The sequence below is a fragment of the Sebastes umbrosus genome, chromosome 8 (assembly GCF_015220745.1).
Source record: "Sebastes umbrosus isolate fSebUmb1 chromosome 8, fSebUmb1.pri, whole genome shotgun sequence".
In the NCBI taxonomy this organism is placed as follows: Eukaryota; Metazoa; Chordata; class Actinopteri; order Perciformes; family Sebastidae; genus Sebastes; species Sebastes umbrosus.
This window is the reverse complement of record NC_051276.1, coordinates 11,384,142-11,400,471: the sequence shown is the minus strand read 5'-3', so window position 1 is coordinate 11,400,471 and position 16,330 is coordinate 11,384,142. Positions and strand designations below refer to the sequence as shown.

The 16,330-nt window shown below is 41.5% G+C and overlaps 1 protein-coding gene across 3 annotated transcripts in view; it reads left to right on the top strand.

Moving 5' to 3' along the window:
* The window catches only part of LOC119493159 (aminopeptidase O (putative)), a 92,273-nt gene that overhangs the window by 7,560 nt on the left and 68,383 nt on the right, over positions 1 to 16,330 (top strand). The window lies entirely within an intron of this gene.

Here is a 16,330-nt window from a genome sequence, read left to right as displayed (position 1 = left end):
GCAAAGGGTAAGGGAGTTAGGAAGACAGAGAGAACTAGTTGGATTGGCTCGTAAGTTTAAAATTTGTGTGTTGGTGTAACGTTACATTTCCAGTTAACTATGTTAACATTAGCTAGAAAGCAAACCTTAGCTTTAGCTGACCTGTCAAAAAGAAAAGTGCCCACCTCAGCGTGTTTTTTTTAGTACTTGAAACTCCTTCAGCTGACTCCAACGAACAAATGCTGAACCAATATTCCCCCTGGTCTTGCTCTTCCTTTTGTCGCTGAGCACTTCACCGGAGTGAAACAGGGTGCTTACCATCAGCAGAAACAACCTGTGAACACTGACATATTATCACCTTTCATGTTGATATGGCAAACAGTTGCCTTTTTACACATCCAGCAAATACAGAGCACATTAGAATTCATTTGGAGTTTGGAGTTTATAGCCACCTGATGAACTTACTTTAAGTCTAACATTCACTCTCCCTCCAGCTCTGTTTTGGTCTCCACCAACTCCAGAGGGAAGTATCTCGCTCATAACTGCAAAATGCTCCAGTATGTTCACCAGCTCGTAGCTAAATTAGTCTAATTGCTGATTGGTGCTTGGGACTTTGTGTACAGTGGGTTCTCAAGCCTCCCACACATGATCAGCGGCAAAATCACTCTTCGCTGGCTGTGCCGCTGTTTTGGAGGCTGGAAAAAAAAGAGCTGAATGATGCTTAGTAAAGGTGAATTACATAGGTAGTAATTATCTATAGTGGTGTTACTGCAACAATCAACACCTTTCATATAACACATAGTCATTTGATCCATTGTTAATATTAAATAAAGCAGCTTTAAAGTTCTGCAGTTGTGGCTTAGCATTTTTACTGTATTCTGCTGTCATTTAAAGGCCAATTTTTGGAAAATAATTTACAATTTGTAAAGAAACAGAACATCAAAGATTTGCCACAACAAAGTCAGCACTTTGTTATTTTTCAACTTTATCCTGCTGCTCCGGGTGAAACGTTTCTGGGTTGCATGATTAATGACATACTTCACATTTCCAAACCCTCTCACTCTGTCTCAATCGTCTTTGTGGAGATCTTCCACATTGGAATTCTTTACCAAATTAAAGAGTCCAACTCCCTCCAAACTCTGTTCAGTCACTTGTCATCCCTCCTTTTCCCCCAACATAACCGCTTTCAACACTGGCCTGTATGACTTCTGAGCTGCTAGCATGTCTGCGGTGCTTATTAAAGGATGTGTTTCAGTTGTGAGTTTGAGACTGAACGCTGCTACTATTGAATTTCTTTTCAGCAAGAAAAGTAACATGAAGATACTCAAGCAGCACTAGATTGAAGCCAGACTAAATGTAAACACATAAAAGTTGGCAGACAAAGGAATCTTCACCCTCTACTTAAATCCCTTTTCCATCTACTATCCCTGTCTTCTTTCATTGTCCCATCATCAACCCATTTTCATTACTTGTCAATTTCCCTCCCTTCCTTTATCCCTTTCCCAAAACGCTACTCCTCCCTCTCCTCATCCCGTTTCCAAAACCCACCACCTCTTTCTTCCTTCATCCCGTTTTCCATCCCAAACAGCCCCCATCTTTTAACAAATTCCCACCGCATCTCTTAAGCTTCTCACACTTTTTTACATTTTAGCCATGAAGTTGACACAGTCAAGTTTGCATCCCGTCCTCCAAACATAACATGGTTTTCCCTCTTCTTTTATTCATTTCTCCCACCCTTAAAGACCCCTAACCCCAAACCCCAAACCCTGACCCTCTTGATGAGAGAGGTGGCTAACCTTTTTTCCGGGCTCAGTTTCAGTCAATACTCTGCTGTTATACCTTTTTTTTTTTTTTTTTTACCAGTGGAGAGTTCAGGTGGTCTGCAGGCTCTCTGCTCCACACTAGACCTGTGTGTATTTATGTATGTATGTGAGTGTGCCATTTTAGTGGAGGTCTGGAAGCAGATTGGTGAGCGCAAAGCCACAGGATGACAGATTCATTGTCCTAGGCACTATAGATAATTCTGCTCTATGTATTTCTTTGTTCCCTCTTTAGCTCCTGTCCCCTCCACTCGTTTTCCATTTTCATCCCCCTTTCATCATCTTACTCTCCCCTATTTTCTGTTATCCATCAATCCTGAAAATCAGTAGTGTCCTGCTTCTTGTTCACCCTTCTCGGGGCCTCATGCATATGAACAATTTTTCTCTTATTTTTGTTCGTATCCATGATTTGTTCTTATTTTGTTTGTGCTTTTTTTTTTCCTGGGATTCACAAATGTTTTCTTATTTTTGCTCTTCTCTTAGGTAAGAGAACATTTATTCATTCATACAAAAAAAAATCTTGTTTTCACAGTCCACAAATTGTTTGTCCACAAATTTGAGGAACATAAAAACACTCATGAATATCATATAATCAAATTTAGATTATGTTTTAGAGTAATTAGAATGATTGGATTATTCACTTTGTAGGCTAAATAAATACTATTGGGCCATTGACTATAAAAAGCCTTGGATGATATTGCGTGGCTTACATACTGCTCTGAGATGCTTTTTGAATTTTCTGTAAACCCCAGTACTAATGCTCTGGAAAATCATGTTTACTTTGTTTAAGTTAATTCAACAGTACCACTAACTCATTATATTATCTTATCTAAGTTCTTCTTTTTCTTAAAGCATTTTTTTCTCCCCAATTCTTGGTCATATACCAGAGTATTTGCACAAGGCACAACACCTGCCCTATAGTGTATAGGGGGCATTACCTACGCTAATAGCACACCTGGGTAAGAGCAGATTTGGATGGTTAAGAACGTTTGGTGCATCTGAAATTGACTTCTCTTATTTTTTCTTTATATAAGAGAAATTTAAGAGTATATTGCTGCATGAGGACCACTGTCTCTTATTTTTCTCTTTTCATCTCCTGACTTTCTGTTTCTCTCTTTGCCCTCATAATATCCCTAAGTCTTCAAGCCCCCCTGTGTTTGCCGTCCTTCTCCGTCCTCTCCACTTCTCTGTGCGGTCGATCACTCTCCAGTCTGGCCTCTAGCATTCTACAATAGTGATAGTATCCCTGGAAATCAAGTTTTATATTTTCTCTACAATATAGCACTTTGAGCTGGCATATGGTATGCCTGTAGATATGACTGAATGCCAGCCGGTAGCCATTTGAATGAAGTTAAAATTGGAAATTGAAGCAAAATAAAGAGCATCAATGACCTTTTTTAGAATTGTGTTGATAAAGTAAACTGATTAAGGTGGTCAGTGAACGTTGTCCCAGAGTCTGCGGTCTGCAACCACAGTCTCTCCCTTTCTCTCTGTCTGTCTTTTTCCTCTCCCCCGGCGGCCTACCTAGGAGAAAAGTGCCCCAGACAGGATATGAGCTCATACCTGAATATATATTCGGTGTGAATTCCTGATGTTATAGCCCAGAGTGGTCTCAATCAGAGATATTTTGAAGGACAGAGGGCGACAAGAGGGTCGCTGTCTGGCCCTAGTTCTCAACTTTGCATACTTATTTTGACTACTTCACCCAAAATACAGAGTGCTCTTTGATCTACAGAAAATCTTTCCCCTCATCTTGTGAAAATCTGTCTCCCTGCTGTATTTATTTTGAACGCACATCAAGTACTACTAACACAGAGGCTGTTCTGCTGTGGCTGTTGCCTGACGGATGTTTTCCTTCCCTTATGAGGATAGCTCCCAGGCACTTATCCCTCTTGCCCTGGCTGCTTAGACCCCAGTTAGCTGCAGATGACAGAGAAGAGATTTAGCGCCTTCATTAAGCCTCAGACAGCACCTGCACTGACTCCCCTATAAAACTCTGCATGGGTCTCAACCCCAATGTCAACTCACTGCATCCTCCCGTCAGTGCGGGTGGTTCGCTCCCTTCTGCATGCCTCCTCACTTAACCACAGGGTTGTGCCGTAAGGAGGCGGGGAGGTCAACCCAAATGGAAGCGTAGATTGAGATGGAGATGAGAGAGAGATGAAGAGGGTAAAGGCGGGGTTCACGACAGGCTAGCGGACCCCCAGGATGTGGGAGAGGATGTGTGGATTATTCCCAGCAACAAAAGCCATTAGCCCCTGGAAGGACTTCAGAGACTGGCGCTATTTAATCTAGAGATTGGGAGGTATGTGGGCCCCAGTGCTTGGGACCAAGCCAAGTGCTGTTTTTTTGTGCAGTGCCCCAGTGGAAACAGCAGGAGTGGAGGGGTTATAGGACAGGGAGCTGCGGCAAGGAGGCATGAAGCTGTTATAGTGTGATACACAGAGAAGGGAGGGCAGAGGCATCACAGGGGAGGATTCAGAGTGGCATGAAGTTTTTATTCTACGGAGATACGGAGAGGGAGGGCAGGAAACCGAAGATTAAGGAGTCAAGTAAGGGCAGGTCTGCATTCAAGGGCTGTGCCGCGTACACTCTGCACCTACGGTGCTTTCTGATACACACAAACGCACACAGGGCACTAGGCTTACGCAAATGAGGCTTCCAGGGGGGCACGCCAGTCAGCAGTTCATAGGATTTCACATAACCAATTTTATTTATTTTATGTAACTATGAGAGCATCAGTCTATTATATTTTAACGTAATCCTTCTGTTCTACTTTGGCTCCAAGAGTTCTTCAGCAGTCCAAGTAATCAACAGATGCATATTAGCCTGCAAAAGGCACACTGTAGATGCCAAACAATATCTTCTCTTTCTTTCTGACTGTACACTTTGATATTGTCCATCTGTTTTTTTTTCTGTTCTTATGACAAACCAGGCTAAAGAGAGAGGAGTGTAGAAGCACTGCTGTGTGTCCTCTGCCCATGCTATTAGTGAAACCTTTAAGACAGAGGAGCTGATAAGGAAGAGTAAGAAAAATACAGTATGGTTAAACATTGATAGATGAGGGATGAAGAGGTGTCTGAGATAAGAGGAAACAAAACACAGAATGAAAGACTTGCTGTCAGTGAGCACAGTTGGGGAGTCCCTTAAAGTTACTTCTGTTTTCAGTCAAAAAGCTCATTGTGCTGAGTGATTGAAGGACAATGTTGTAAACCAAAGCTCCAACGAATCCGCTCCGAGCTGCCATGGTCGGACCTCCCACTGTTTCCTGAACATTAGTAATTACTGGGCCTAATTAGTAATGTGTGTTTGTGCCTTTGCACATCTGTGTCTTTATTTTTATGTGCCTTAGCTACTATTTTTTTTTTTTTTAATTTTGGATCTGTAATCTCCTCATCGCATCTCGACCACGTCATTCGGTTCCGAATGGGAGTGACAGGAAGGGCACAGCATTTCCTCTCGCTCTTTGAAGCTGAGGTCTGTGTGTGTCCCAAAGCGTTGGCTGGACTTGTAGGACTAATCAGAGATCGCTGTGTTCGCAGCGTGCCCAGATGAAGACATGTCTGACGTTCCCTGAGAGAGCGGTGGTTTCCCCCGCATTCTGTTGAGAAATGACACAAGTGTTGAAACGGGCCTTTTAGTGGTGAGGGTGATGTGGGTTTTGTTTTGCTTCACTGTAGACAGGCGGATTCCTGTGCTTGTGTTTGTATGAATGCGTGTATTGTTCAAATAATAAGGGTGTAAGGATGTGTGTTTAGAGCGATGGGATGACGTCAGAGGAATGTTAAACAGATCATTTGTCATTGCCTGTTTTTTCTCTGGTGGGGAAATTAACTCTTTTTTTTTTTAAGTCGCCATGTTTTTGACGTTTGGGTTATCCTTAGCTGTAATTGAGCCAGTGCGCAATCCTTTGTTGTTGCTGTTGGGGTTTTTTTGTGACAAGGGAAGGGAGGTCCGCCCCACAACACTTGATGGCGGGCTCTGATAAATCCACACACACACACATACATACTTAAACATATCTATCTCTCAACACGTCTCATTGCACTTTTATTACCAGCTTCCGTTATTATCGTTGTTTTTTCAAGCAGAATAACACAAACGCATTGCACAAACAGGCTTCTTACTAACATCTTTATTGCCAAAACTAGTTTTTATACTTCTCCAACTATACACATAATTTCTCCTGATGTTACATTTTGTTTTAATTCCTTTTACGCAGCTCTCGCCTTGGGGATGGCAGCCCGAAGAAATAGGGAGAAAAAGGATCAAGTTGTTAAACTGCTTGTTCCTTTTGCAGTACAGCCAAACTAGGCAGCCATATAACTGTCACGGGCACTAGGTAAAAATTATGACTGGTGTATACCTCTTGACCTCTCTAAGTGGCACTGGAGGATTTTCAGCCTGACTTCAGTTGACTGCATTGTTTGTTTATGGGCTAGCAGGAAGTTACATTGGCCATTGGTCCCTGTTGGGAGGAAGTGGGGAGCTGGCGCGCCGGGGGGGGGGAGTTAGTACCCTGCAGGGTAATCTCCCGTTGCCCTGGAGCTCTTTAGAGTACCACCTGAGCTCTTTTTCATCTTTAATAGGACCAGACTGTTTTTTTTGCATGTTTTAACCCATTAACTAGAAATCACATATTCTTCACATTACTGCCGGCCATTTCCCAAAGCATACCTCAAGTTTCTTTTGAGACGTTTCGGTTTTATTAATGTCAGTATGGTAGAGATTGTTGTTACATTACGTTATTCCCACATGTTACCTTGCAGCTGCAAGAGAGCTTATTATTTCAGACTTGCTTCCAAACAACAACCTTTTTAATGCAAAAAAACAAGCAAATTCACATTATAGTCTTCACAACATACATGTATGCTAATTGTTAGTCTTACATCAGCTTGTTTTTCCAACAGCAATGCATATGAATTCAATGGCAGCCGACTCTCAACCATGAACTGATGACATAAATTTAGGATGAGATGCTAACAATATTATTATTATAAATGCTAAATTGCTGGTTTCTGCAAGTTGATTTTCATGGCATACCGAAATGACTGGACACGGATGGTTCCTTGGAATTGAGAAGATAAATCTAAAAACTTGCACACTTTATAAAGTGGTCAGTAATCATGGGATGAATCATGCAAAACCAACAGCATTTAAAAAGATAAAGCTGATCATTAAGGAAAGATCATTAACTTTGAGGAAAGGCATAGCTACTTGTTGCCATCTTAAATGGTAAGTAAATGAAATATAGCAGCAGACCACAAAGTGAAAATTAAAAAAATTAGCTTTTAATCTTAACCTGCCCGTTTCTAAAATGAATCTCACTCTTTCGCCTCATTGGCCATGATTCCCCATCACTTTGCACCCTTACTGAATTGCATCTCCTGCCCCGTTGTTGACCTGAATCGTTCCCTTTTTCTTTCCCAGTCCTCCCACTGCTTGTCCTCCCCTCTTCCTTCTGATGTCTCAGTGGGTTTCTTGCCTTTCTGCTCTCCTCTCCAGTTTGATCTGCGAAGTAACCCTAGAAGTGTGCGACACAGAACTGCTCTTTCAGGGCGGGGAGGGCGGGATGTGGGGGGTCGTATTTTTTGGCTCGGCAGACAGCTGTTAATCAAATAGTCAAGGATGAGGTGTTTCTTTCTTCCCACCTTGAGTGGATCTCCCTCTCTTCTGTAGCCACACAAAAGGGCCTGGCCAGTTGAAAAGGCAGCTCTGCATGCCTGCACCTGGACAGAAGGAGAGGGAGTGTCCCGTGCACACTTTTAAAGTGATTGCAAGTAGTTAAGATTTTAAGGTGAGCTTTATTTCTTTTTCTCTACAGTTCCTCTTGTTCCTCTGCTCGCCTTCTGCTGAACACACACGGGACCAAAGCACTGGCCACCACTATCCATCTCCTCTTGCTTCCTCGTCTCTTTTTCTTGGTCAGACCTTCCTCTGCGCTCTTAATGAAGATAGCAGGGTCCAGTTCAGCTAGTGTTTTGTTATTGCAGGAACATTCCTTCCTAGTTATCTTGGGCCTCTCAACTTCCCTTTTCTATCTGCAGTATAGGTTTACCTGCTCTCCTACAGTATCTTCTCACAACCGAAGGACCCATCTTTTAACCCTTCCACTGCTTGACAGGAGAGGGTTATACATTTTGTTGTGAACATGCAAGTATTTCTCTACAGGAATATTTAGAAAACAATTAATTAGAGATGGGACCAATCTGATCCAACACCGGTATCGGATTCCGATATTACCTATTTGATAGTTTTTTTTGATACTGTAGATTTCTATTTCTCTACACCGTTCTTGCACTTTTATTTAAAATACTCACTTTGAAAACCTTTTGGAGGAGTTGTCAATTTGCCATTGCACTCCTCTTTGAAATTCTAACTTTTGAACTCATGTATAGAAATCTAGTAGTTGATAATTGCTATGCACTTGATTTGTTCAAGTTCTTCAAAACATTAAAGGGGTTGCCATAGCAGTTTGAACTCCTACATCTTTTTGCATGTGAAGCCTTCTTAACCCAAAGTTCAAATAAATTGCTTCAGAGTACATTTAAATTGAATGCAAATTTGCAATGCAAATTTTATGCAAAAAGAGCTCTGATACCGGAATTATATCGGTATCAATCGGCAGATATCTAAGTAAGCTTTGCGTCGGGATACTACATCGCCCTGTCAGGGTTTATTTCACAACATTATCCCGCTTATTACATCGCTACTTACTTAACAAAAGCGGTCCGCCGGAGTCCGACATCAGAACTGCGCCCATAGCAACGGTCTCTTATACATAGCAACGATCTGCTATAAAGAAAGAACAGACCGTAGAACGCCAATGCCACCAATCAGAATCAAGTATTCACCAAAGCTGTAATAAATTCAGGCATCGGATTGGAACTGAAAAAAGTGGATCGGTGCATCTCTACAATTCATGCATGATAGGTTTTTAATTTTATATTCATGCCTGGATGTATGTGCAGCATTGCTCAAAATTATTACCACTGCCGTATGTGCTGTTTTCTCCCAGGTGCCATATATGCCTCCATTGTCATCAGTGGTTGGTGAGTGATGGTGCGTTGCATTGAACTGCCCTCAGATGTGAACCTGCTGGCAACAGCTGGCATATAGTACTACATTTAACAGTAACACAGACACACTGTGCCATAACTCTGGATTAGAGGCTTTGGTAAGACAGGCCTGTCACTGCACACCCATTCTACTAACTAATGGATGAGTCCACAGGACCCATTCCCTGGAGTGATGGATGGGTCCATTGCATGGCGTAGGGGACGCTGCTGCTGCTCTTGGTGTGCATCCTGGGGCGGGTGTGTGGTGGTGAAACCTAGAGGCTGGGGGGTAATTTCATTTGTCTGTGCAAAGCCAGACGGCTTAATGTCCGTGGGACCTCTGAGCTGAACCGGCCAAAATGAGATATTTGAAACAAAGTGCTGTGAAATGCTCGACGGTAATGCTTCCGATGTCTGGGTTGGCTTTTAGCCTTAGGGAGAGAGCTGTGCTCCAAGCTGCTCTACCAGTTGCTTTTGCAATATGCTGTTTTTAGCCACACTAGCAGCATGGCTCTATGGATGGCAGTGTCGGTCTGTCAATCTACTGAAATATCATATATACTGTATATAGCAATTATTAAATTGATTGCCATGAAATTTTTTACAGACATTATTCGACATTCAGAGGATGAATCCTAATGACTTTGCTGATCCCCTGACTTTTTCTATAGTGCCACCAGCAGGTCAGAGTTTTAATTTATCCTATGAAATATTTTAAAATATACTACATGGATTGGCACAACGTGAGCTACAGAGTGCTAAACTGTGGTACCGCCAATCACAGTCTGACTTCTGTTGCTCTTAAAGTAGTGTTATTAAGGTAAGGAATGGATGGCCTCTGAGTGAGGCCAACGGCATTACTCAGTTGGTTGCAATCTGCAACCACACCACTAGATGTCACCAAATCTCACACACTGCCCCTTTACTGACTTTCTATAGCACCACCAGCAGGTACATGGGTTTGTGCAACATTGTGTATAGACAATCATGGCTCCTAGACAATTGATCCTTATGACGTTGGTGATCCTCCCTTTCTCTAGTGCCACCATGAGGTTTACATTTGTATAATTTTCATGGAATTTGTTAGTAATAAGAAAAATATAGAACAAGGGTAGGCAACCTTAGACACGCGTGCCAATGGTGGCACTATGGATGTATAAAGAGAAATGGACACGGCATTGGAGGCGGGCTCTCGTTTTTTCCTATGAGAGTTGCTCAACTGCTGAGTGATAAAGTACCTGGATCTTCCAGCGATCTTCGCAGTCATTGGACCCATACAGCAGACCCAGTAGCGTTTCATTTAACTCCGCCTCCCAGCCCTCAGTCCAACCTCGGTCTGGGGCTCATTCACATAAACGGAGGAAAGGAAATAATTCTGGATTCGGCTATTAGTGCATTTCACAACTTTTAGGACCTAATGATTTAAATAAGGGCTATTCAAGTCTTCATACTGGTGAGTTGATTTTTCCCACAAAAAAATGATCCGCCGAATTACAGACATCTCTTTCCCAATGTAAGTCTATGGGAAAAAGTATTTTTGAACCAAATGGCATCACGTGATGGATGTGGAAGTTGTAATTCCACCATTTGGCCGCTATGAAAATTTACGTCAAAGCCTGGTGCACTTCCTGGGGGCTTGCGTGGCACGCGGTAACTTAACCAATGGCACTCTAGCAATAAGTGTGAGTAAGAGAGTTTTTTGGAAATGTTGAAGGGCCCTCCCATCTGCATGTCAGATTAGTTCTTTCATAGCCATTGGCAATTTCGCTGTCTGTTATTTGTGGTAATTTAATTTTTTTCAAGGAGAGGAAAACATGCACATTCTCAAAATTGTTTGTGATGAATCAAAGCAAGTAATTTTTTTGAAAAAGTTAAATTTTTTTCCCATCCTGGAAGACCTGCCCCACTCTGCCTCTGATTGGCTAGTACTTGTTCGCAGATTTTGTTAAGTTTATTGCATGAACAAGATTGGTGGCAGGTTCGTAGGGTTAATGATTTCAACTACGATGTGGATGTTTTCATAAGGATGGCAGCCTTCTTGTAAAGTGCTCTCACATATGATTACAATGTCTTGATTATGGGAGAACATTTTTTTTAAATGTTGCTATACATGTTGCCTATATGGGTGGAGATTTAAATTTAGATGTGGTGTCATAATTAAATGTAATGTTAACCTTAATGTTGATATGGCACTCTGATTAACGAGAACATTTTAAAATGGCACTTCATATCAAAAAAGCCGACCTCTGAGATAGAATAGCCTTAGCTTTTAAGCATTCTGCTTTACAGTCACATTGTTTGGGTTGCATTCCTCCTCCTGTTAACACCTGTTGATTGTTCTTGTACTGTACACATTTTTTTCCAGTGATTATCTATTGTGTAAGTGTGTCGTTGCAAAAGTATTTACATCAGACACCTTCAACCCACGCTGTATTTATCAGCTGCAGGTTTCTGTCTGACAGGCTGCCACCTGGCCGGGCTGTGTTAGAGACAGCTCAGCTCACCGGCTAATTTCACTTCGATCTCGCCTTCATCCATCTTTCCATTCTGTCAAACACTTCTTATATAGCCCTGCAGTACTGAGCGGTCTCACTTTCCATCTCCTCACTGTCTCATTCTCTCACGTTACATAAGAAATAAAAAAAAAGGTCTATTTATTACCCTACAGGCAAGAAAACGTCTCAAATTATAATCCTGTGAAATAGATTTGTCCTGTCTTTTTCATTGAGGCGGCAGTGGAAGCCTAAAGAGCGCTCTGAGTGCTGTGTGATGAGTGATGGGGTTTGCATGCAAATAGCTGCAGTTATACTGGAATGTGGGTTATGTCACATAAATGTCATGTCGACACCTCCCTTAGGGTGATTGACAGAGGCTTGTTGTAGCCAGATGAGCTGCATTAGCGCTCTATAACACATTGCGTACGCCCCTTCGTGTTAATCCCATTAAATTGTATTAAGACAGTACTGTGAAACAAGACTATGATTGTGATGCTTTGTGTCTTTGGGTCAGTACATATGTAGATTTCTTCTTTCCTTCTTGCCACCCATTGCTTGTTCAGGTGTCCTATTGGAAATGTCAGTGTTTCCCCCCTGTGGTGCCATTCACAGAGATTTCTTGCTGTGTGTTCTCCAATATATCGGCAACATGCCAGCATTCAGCCACAGAAAAAGAGCTCACCGTTATAGAGGAATACATGTCCATACTGTTTTAAATCTGTGCTCCAGCATCACTGCTTCAGCATCCTGCATACACACACACTCAAGAACATTCCTGTGGCGTGACATCAGTTTTTGGACTCTGTACTAAACATGGAACAAACTGCACTGTGGATTGTTTTACCGTTAAGAGATGAGATGGATCAGACATCTGCTATTACTTCCCAGCTGATACAGATTCAAAGATTTGCTGAAAGTATCTGGGTGTTGGTGTGTGTGTGTGTGTGTGCATGTCTGTGCCTGTGACTCTCTGCTGGTGTATGTGGGTGCTCTGTTATGACTGCACCTTATGCAGTTATTGCATCTTCATGTATGTCCGTGTGTGTGTGTACGCAGACATTCTTGACCTCATCAGGCTGTGACCCATATGATCCCTTCAGTGTGATACAAACTTGACCTGCTTAGAGCCGGCTATCTATGTATGCATGAATGGACTTTTAAGATTAAGCACTTGACAGCAACTACAATCTAACCTTGAAACCTGTCATTTATTTCTAATGTGCAGGTACTACAAAGCCTCATTTTCTCCCGACTCGAGCAGCAGAGCCGCCTCCTTGTTCCCGATGACCTCGGATATCTTTTCTACTATTTATTTTCAGGCTCTGATGCGATGCGGCGTATGTGGGTGGGGCGGCTCTCTGGGGGCCCCAGCCTGGCCCCCGTTCATGTGATCAGGCCCTACATGGAGTGGCATTTGGCCTGGCCCTGTGGGGCCCCGTCTGGGGCAGAGTGCTGATCTGCAGCCAGCCTGGAATGCCAGACATTTGAAGTCAGACTTGTTAAAAAAGAACACAGGCTGGTAGGAGTTTGGTCAAATAGGCTCCTGTGTCTAAAATAGCCCACAGACTCTGTCCGAGAGGGAGGGAAAGGAGACAATGCTTCTTCCCGTAAGCTGACTTTAGGAAAGGCCAGCCCTCCAACCTTTGCTTGAACAGAAAAGAATAGACAATGTTGTAGTTTGTGTGCTTGTTATCTTTCGTGTGGCTTTTGTCCATCTCTTCACCTGTCTGACATTGGGCCTAATGCAGCAACAATCTCTTAAAGTTCTGTTATATTTTCTCTTAATTTAAAGTCAACTAAAGATGCACCAGACGTTCCAAACAATCCAAATCTGCTCTTACCCAGGTGTGCTGAATAACGAATCCCACTTATGTAGTTTATTATTAGCATAGGTAACACCAACTAAACACTATATAAGGGCAGGTGTTGTGCCGTGTGCAAATACTCTGACACATGCCCATGAACTGGAGAGATGCCACCAAAAAAGTCTGTAAGAAGAAGAACTTCAGCAGATAGACGTAAATGTGTGATTTTCCAGAGGGTCAGTACTGGCGTTTACAGGAAAGTTGAAAAGCATTGAAGAGCGGTATGTAAGCCCCACAATATCATCCAAGATTTTTTTTATAGTCTTAATTGGGATCAATGGACCAGTAGTATTTATTTACCCTACAATTCTTGCATTTTTTTATGTTCGTCAAATTTAAAACCTGTTTCCTTGCGTTGGACAAACAATTTGTGGACTGTGAAAGCAAGATGTTTTTGTGTTATCTTGGTAAGAGTGCTCTCTGCAAAATATTCTCTTACCTAAAAGAACAACAAACATAAGACAACATTGGTGAATCCTAGAAATCTATGGGTACTAAGAAAATAAGAACAAATCGTGGATACGAACAAAAATAACAGAAAATGTGTCCGTGTGTCGCTTCCTGCATGAGGCTCATTGTGTCTTAAAAGTATAGCAATAACAGCATACCCATACAGAAAGATGCAAACAATCAATGTGTGAAATTACACCAGCGATGCTGTAACAGCATCTGTGTCAGACTGGTTCAGCAGTTCAACAGTTATCACACCAGGGAGTTGACACTGCACTTGGGGAAAGAGCGAAACTCATCACGCAGAGTGACAGACGACAGGATATTCTCTCTCTTTCTCTAAATATCTATCAGATAATCTTTTCATTCACTTTCTAAATTATTTTTTCTCTCTGTTCTCAATATTTTTCCTGTTCTTTCTCTCTATGTTGTGTAATTATCTCTTTCTTTACATGTTTCTTGCTCTCACTCTCTCATTTACACATACAGTGCACACTCAGCTCTCATCATCTTTTTCCTCGTCCCTCTGTCTCATGGGGCTGTTTTACTGGTGTCCCAGCTATGAGCTTAGGCTAGGGATGTCAATTACAGGACTATGATAGGGCCCTGCTGCATTATGCATGGAAGTGTCCCGCTGGGGAAAAAATGGCCTACAGCCAGGGACGATGGATGGAGGGATGGAGGGATGAATAATGGATGGAGAGATGGAGGAGCGAAACACTATTGCAATCTGTGTCTCACCAAATTGAAGACTTGCCCTGGCTCACACCTCCGAAACTCAGGGCCAAGTCACCCTTGGTGACTCAGAGTCGCGAGGTTGTCGTGTGAGAAAGCACAGGAGGGCTTTAATCAGTATTTCATTTTGTGCGTTAAGACCCAATGGGGTAGCACCATAAGAAAGGTCACCTAAGGTCTTTGGTCTGTTATTGTATATGCAGACAGCCTCTCATCGCGATCAGTTTTGTTTATCGCCCTCTAGATATGAATTCATAGCACTGTTGTTTATAAGCCTTTACATATTAAGTGTTCGCCTGCAAGTGCTTGTGTATGCACATATTTTCTGAGCGTGCGTAGTTTTCTCTGAGCCTTAAGACATACCACATGAAGGCAATCAAGAAGAAGAAGAAATATAATTGACATTAGAGACTTAAATTTATGTTTGGCCTCCAATTAAATCTCAGGGATTGTAAATCTATTCTTTAATGTGTTGTTCAGAAGATCATGAAGTAGAGGAGAGTAGAAAGTAAATCTTTATTACAACCGAAGGGCAAGCAGAGATCACAAACATCAAAAACAGACATAAGACAGGACCAACTAATATGGATTAATTTACAGGCTCTAAAGGTGTCAGTGGGCACATTTAAATTAAACATCCCATCATTAAACATCAAGTAATGTGCCATCATCAAGACATGATTAGTAACCCTGATGGGGGTCGAGAACAAAATCACCTGTATGAGTGTTTTTGATCCTTCATTTATATCAAATGCAACATATCTTTGATTAGACTTTTTTTTTTGTGGATTCTCTTGATCAGATTTGCCATCTGGAAAAAGTCAGTAACACAATGAAAAAGGGGAGTTATTGAAAGTGGAAGGCAACTATGGACTTTCAGTAGAGTTTAGAACTTCATAATTTATTGCAGTATTTTGGTGTGATATCATATATTGAAAATCCTCTTGTGTAATTTGTGAAAGGCATCTGAACGACACCACAATATCTCAGTTGTTCAGATGAAGAAATGGGAGGAGTGTTGTTTTAATTTCATTACGATGGAACCTCGGAGTTAAAAAGAAAATCCTGCTGTATCACAATCAGGAATTGTCACAAAACAATCAATAATGAAAAAAAACAACTAGGGCTGACAAAGTTAATGCAATAATAATGCGTTAACGCAGATTTGTTTTAACGCTACTAATTTATTTAACTCATTAACGCAACTTGCGATTTTTAGATTGTAGGGGCTCAGTTTTAAAGCTAGAGTGAAGAAGAACCTAAGGAATCCATTGATACCAACCATGTTGTACTAGCTTGTCGCGAAGGAGGGTAAATAACGCTCCAAACTTGCGCTAAATTTTGTTGAGGAAAAACTGGCATGGCCATTTTCAAAGGGATCCCTTGACACTGACAGCTGTTGCCTGTTGGGCTTCAGTTTGCCATGTTATGATATGAGCATATCTTTTATGCTAAATGCAGTACCTGTGAGGGTTTCTGGACAATATTTGTCATTGTTTTGTATTGTTAATTGATTTCCACTAATAAATACATACATACATTTGCATAAAGCAGCATATTTGCTCACTCCCATGTTGATGACAGTATTAAATACTAGACAAATCTCCCTTTAAGGTACATTTTGAGCAGATAAAAAATAGGCGATTAATTGCAATTAACTATTTTAATCGATTGACACCCTTAAAACCAACATGACAATTTTGGTTGTGAGCACAAATAAATAAGAAAATGTTCACTTTGTAAATATTTTGTCAACAAGTGTGTGATGCAAAGACATAGTTGTATGACAGCATATATAATGTATCTACACAGTTTCTGAGAGTTGCAGTATTATCACTTAATGCTTGGTTGATTGTAATTGTTGGCGTAATCAGCAGTTTTAGGAAATCATTTGTTTTGTGAGTCACATTTGCATATTTGCGAAACAG